Here is a 5947-nt window from a genome sequence, read left to right as displayed (position 1 = left end):
AACCTTATACAGATTGGTATGATCTATTGGTATGATCCATTTAATCTCAAGTTTCCAGCATTACCTTCTGTCAGGGGAAACTTATCCTCTAAACGTAACAGTTCTAGAGTATCAACGTTCATTCTTCATGGCTGGGTCCTCCTTCATTGAGTTTCCCAGTAACTCCCATGAATAGGACAATTACTATTCACACTTGGCCTACCACTGCCATAATTAACCGTGAGCTGGAGAACAGCATCTATCTTGACAGCACACTGAAATGGCAAGACCTGGTTATCAACACACCTCCACCAAAAACACCACGTAGCTTGCAGCTGGAAAGGATAAAATAAACTGACAGTGGAGGAATGAAGGAGGAAAAGAGTGTTTGGTGCTTTCTTTTTTTCATTTTCTGCCAGAAAATGCTGAATTCTGCTGAATTATTACAATTGTGTTGTCACTATCAGACAAGGAATTAGAGTGAGAACAAGGTAATCTGATAGGAACAAAAAGATGGTTTGTAAGGTCTAGAAAGGGTCTCTGAGACAGCAAGGCTAGGGAGAAAAAGCAGACTGTATTTAAGCAAACAAAGAACGAAGGAACAGACGAGCAGCCTCAGCTCAAGGATGAACAATGAGGAGATATTTTCCACGTGCCACAGGGAAAGGTACAACAGAAGTCATCTGGTGACAGCTTGACTTTAACAGGAAGAGGAGAGAAAGATTATCTGGATGTTATGAACGGTGCCAAGAGGTTGACATTATCTGCACCGGGCAGTGGAGGGAGAGTGCAAAAAGAGAGCGAGGATAAGAACAATATGAAGAGAGCCATTTTCAGTATGTTTGATTTAATGAGCAAAAATACTCAGAAGGACAGAGACCTGTGCTACGGAAAACAAGCATTTAATCACCAAAATCACAGAATCACAGAATGGTCGGGGTTGGAAGGGACCTCTGGAGATCATCTAGTCCAACCCCCCTGCCAGAGCAGGGTCACCTACAGCAGGTTGCACAGGACAGCGTCCAGGCGGGTTTGGAATGTCTCCAGAGTGGGAGACTCCACAACCTCTCTGGGCAGCCTGTTCCAGTGCTCCACTACCCTCAAAGTAAAGAAGTTCCTCCTCATGTTAAGATGGAACTTCCTATGCTCAAGGTTGTGCCCATTACCTCTTGTCCTGTCACTGGGCACCACTGAAAAAAGACTGTTCCCATCCCTCTGGCACCCTCCCTTTAAGTGATTGTAAGTATTAATAAGATCTCCCCTCAGTAATTAGTCTCCAGTCCTCCCAACCCACCTGTTTGGGTTTTTTGAGGGAGAAGAGAAAAATCAGCTGCCATTTCTCCCATTCTTTAACCTAAGCGTTTAAACCTTGAGTTTTTAACATACTGTTGGTTCCAGGGGACCAGCAACAACCATACCAGCAAAATCCCTATTTCACCTTCTCATAGAAAAGGCACTGATCTCTTCTTTTGTTAAAGGTAATTTCAGGAGCATTGATATGCATAATTAAATCATTCCTGACCTATACAGAAAATTCAACCTAGGCAAATACAACCAAAAAGTGAAAATACAGTACTTCTTCACCAATGATTCATTTTGGCTCTAATCTTAGGCCAATTAATTCTGCCAAACAATTGCTTCTCAGCTCCCTCCTATATTAGATCTGGATCAATGCACCGAAGATGCACGGACCGGCGAGAGCATCTCAAGGCATGAGAAGACTAAGCCTCACTGATGTGCCAAAAGCCCCTTCCAAACAAAGACTGTATGAAGTTCCTGCAAGCAGAGAGCACCCTGTATCTCACAGGAGCTGCTTTCCACCTCACGTAATCAAACCGATGATTTGCAGTTTGGAGATCTAAGCTGTGCTGCATTGTATTTATTGATTATCCAGTTGCCCTTTATTATTACTACAGCTCCACCCCTACTGTTCAGTCAGTGTCCAAACAGGCAGGACAATAAAGAACATAAAAATTTTTATTCAAAGCTGTAAGAAAAATGAAAGCTGGGAAAAAATGAAATTACTATACTTATATTTTAAATCACTAACTATCCTTTCAGCTTGTCCTCGTTAACTAGCTAACTTTGTCTAAGGATACCTGCATTTTTTGTATTTTTTTCTCTCTATGGTACAGTACAAGGCCTCATCAATATATTGAAATACTTATCATCTACACTGTTTGTATTTATGGAAATACACATTCATCTTCAACCGCAGATCAGGCAAGTCCGTAGGCACAGATCTAAGTTCCCCCGCCTTTGTTTACTAGCAATCAAAACATAAATTACAATGCCAATTGCAACACACAGGAAACACAGAGTTAAAATGAAAGCAAAGAGCATCACCTTTAGGTCAGAGAATTTTGTTCACTAATCAGGCAACATGAAAGTGTGGGAAAAAAACCTAATTCAACATCATTAATAGGCCTTACCCAACACAAAAGCACTTCAGCTGCAGTTTAGTATATATTGGATAAAATCCTGCATAAGCCAACTTTGTCTTTTCATTTAAGAATAGTAAGAAAGAACAACAGAGTTTGTGAATTGGTAGCAACATGTAAGTATTACACATAGATATGTGCCTTTTCCGTATCAGAGATATAGAAACCAATGTGAAGCAAATACTAAGCTTCACAAACACCAAAATCCATCAAGACAATTGCTTAATTTGCAAATAAGAGCTCCCAACACCCTGGTAACTTTCTAACAGCACTTTCTACTCCTTGTTTCCTTTTCAGCTCTGTAAGGACCTAGGAGCACATCCACAAATGCTATTAAAAAGAAAACACGTTAGTGCAAATTTAATGAAGCACATGAAATGCCAGCAGAGGTAGCTTTAAGCCACAGGCTTAGCTTAATTAGAGAGGCTTCTCCGCTCTCACCAAGAGTACCTGTTGTAACTGCACAAAGAGAGGCTCAAGCATGCAGTTAGGAATACAAACCCCAGTATATGGTTTCTAAAATGTGTCAACAGAACACGGCACAGAATCCATCCCAGTTTGCATCCCCTTCCTTATCTTGTCTTCCTATTTTGAACCACTACAGCATCATCCCAGCAGCTCAAGGCGCTTGCTGGTTACAGTTCTGACATCACTTACAGGATAAATATAAATTCACTAAATCTCCTGCCTGCTGTTTGCATAATCCCTTAACCTTTCCCTTTCCGCAGCTGTGGTTCTCTGCCGCCTTCTCATCTCTGGCCTCTCTGCTCTTTTAATTTCTCACACTGCCTTCCCTTTCCCACTTATTTTTCCAAATCTTTGACATTTGGCGTATCTTCACAGTGAGATTCATCGACACTACTCTCTTACCTCACAGCCTGCTTCAGCATGTTGTTTTGGTTTTTACACTTTATTGAGGGACGGGAATTTTAAAGAGAGGTCTTTGGTTAACAGATTTCTATTAAATTTAGCATCTGCCTGCAAGATACAGACCAAGCCGAAAATGTTAAGCAAGAAGGCAAGCTTCAAGTCATCAATGATGTGCTACAAAAAGAACTAAACAGTCCCATTTAAAAGGAGGGAAAAAAAAAAAAAAAGTCAAGCTAGCAAATTATTAGCCAAAGTACAGGTAGTAGTATTCAAACTGCACAGAAACTGCTCCTGAATTCAGACTAAAAAGACACAAGGCCATCTTGCAGTATTTGACCATCAGTGGCAGAAAGAAATAAGCCTTCTCAGATTTTGTCACCCTTATTCTCACTTACGCAAAAGAAAGTAAAAGGTCTAAGAACAGACCACGAGTAAACGAAAGCTTTGGTCTGCTTGTTTTCTTCCTGATTTCTAAACCAGTTTTTAAAAACTATGTCTTCCCCTCGCCCAAAAGCTGGACACACAGACATTTAAGTTTGTTCTTTTAAACAACAACCAAATAATCATTTAGATACATAAAAACCAAATTAGTAGTGTAGCCAGGCGACATTTTGGGGGGATACCTATGCAGATTTTTGTTTGGGAAAGCTCATACAGAGCAAAACCTGTGTCACTATACAGGTCCCGTTACTACACAATTTTACATATGGGCTGAGGCACAAGAAGATCCAGTCATACAGTATTTCTACAAAAAAACACAGACAGCAAAGTTCACTACCACTGTCAATAAGCTCCAGCTGAGAGAAAAGCCTCATTCATGCCAACCTTATCTTGTTTTGCACAGCTGGACCTGACCAGCTCAAGGAGTAAAGTAAAACTTCTATTAATTAAAAAATTAAGTAATACATTAAATGTATTTTTCTAGAGTGAACTTATAATTTTGTATTAACCTCATATAGAGAAATAAAATTAGCGTTATAATGGTTACTAATATACACCTACTCATATTTTTAAAGAATTAAAAGAACAGCAGCATGCTGGAGAGTCACTTTAGTTAAACAAGGTATAGTGAAGCCCATGCCTAATTTAAAGCATGCCAGTGGCACCACTGAACCCAAAGTGTACTTATGTATTTAATAACAAACAGGCTATGACAACGAGACCTTGATGGTTAACTTTACTCACAACTGAAATAAGCACAAGTAATCTTACAGAATAAACCAGGCCAAAAAAAAAAAATAATAATCCTTACTGTTTAAGATGTTTAGGCTATTGTTACTAAAAGGTTAATTAGATGCACGAAGTTTTTGCAGGAAGCCTGCAAAAAATCGGGAGTAAAGTGCTCGCTATGTCAATGACTCAGAAAATAAGCATCTCATTAGTACCTCCAGAAAGGAGGTCTTCCTGCTGCTCCAGACACATTTCCAATAGTTTTGAAGACCTACTTCCCCCACTGCCCTCTTTCAAGCCTTGGCTCTGTGCTTTATCAGGCAGCCGGCACAAGCAGGTCACCTCTCTCTCTCTGGCGCACACATGGGAACTGACAGTGGCCACTGGCCCTTCAGGCTGTTTTTCATAACCTCTCCATTTCAGCCGTGCCATGACAACTTCACCCTACTGCTGCTGTACGACTGCCCGACACACAGGTCCCAGAGAAGCTTCGCAAACAAACAAAAACATGGGAAAATAAATGTCACCACAAGAATTAGTTACGCGTCCCTCGGGCCCCAGCCCTTTCCTGTGTCTGTCACCACTTCAGCTAATTTGCAGTCACGAAGACTCTCAGATGAGGAGGACGACACACTGAATCCCGACCTTTGAGCTGCAAACCTAGCCTTGAGCGACTCGGTGACCTACATGGCAGCTGCGCAGCTCGATCACTAGTTGGCTGGAGCCTGCAAATGCGTGATTCATCTCAGATTCTCCCCACACCACCCCACATGCTGTCGCTAGGCTGTTTGCTATAAAAATGTAATTTCCAAAAGCAGGCTCTCTTAGCCTGCAGGCTTGCTGAAACACTGCTTTGAAAGAACTTTAATAGTAAAAAGAAAAATTTATTTTATTTTCCCACCTAAACACGATGAAATTTGCACAGGGAGAAAAAAAACACACGTATATATGCAGCACATAAATGCATCTGCTCCTGCTTACTTGTCCTAACACTCCCTCCTAATGTTTTATCTGAGTAACACCCAATTCTGGTTGCACGTTTTGTAGGGCCAAAGGTCTACAGTGCGTCCGCAAAGATTTTAATTAGCAGACATCTTTGCACCGGAGCGGTACTGGGGCCCTCTGACACTAGCCCATGTGTGCAAGCCAACCACTGGAAAGATATATCTGAAAAAGTAAGGTTTGGCAGAACTTAGTGCACTAAAATGCAGTAAATCATCAGCTACGTGCATTAGCATCCAGACTAGCTGCGTATCTCCCCTCCTTTCCCTCTGGAAATGCACAGCTCGAATTTACACCGTCACCATTCCTTACTGCATCCCGTGTCCTTAAGAGACTCCGTTGGCATTTCTCAGTGCTGTAGAATTAGGCTTTCTTATCCTCTTAATGACCAAAACACAGCTGTCCAACATGTTCCAGCTGGCACAACCCTGGCATCTCTGCTGTGAACCCAGCAGCACATCATCTGGGCTATTTTGTCCTGCTGA

Source organism: Charadrius vociferus, unplaced genomic scaffold, assembly GCF_000708025.1.
Source record: "Charadrius vociferus isolate BGI_N301 unplaced genomic scaffold, ASM70802v2 scaffold418, whole genome shotgun sequence".
Classification (NCBI taxonomy): domain Eukaryota; kingdom Metazoa; phylum Chordata; class Aves; order Charadriiformes; family Charadriidae; genus Charadrius; species Charadrius vociferus.
The sequence above is the reverse complement of the archived record's forward strand: the minus strand, read 5'-3'. Positions refer to the sequence as shown.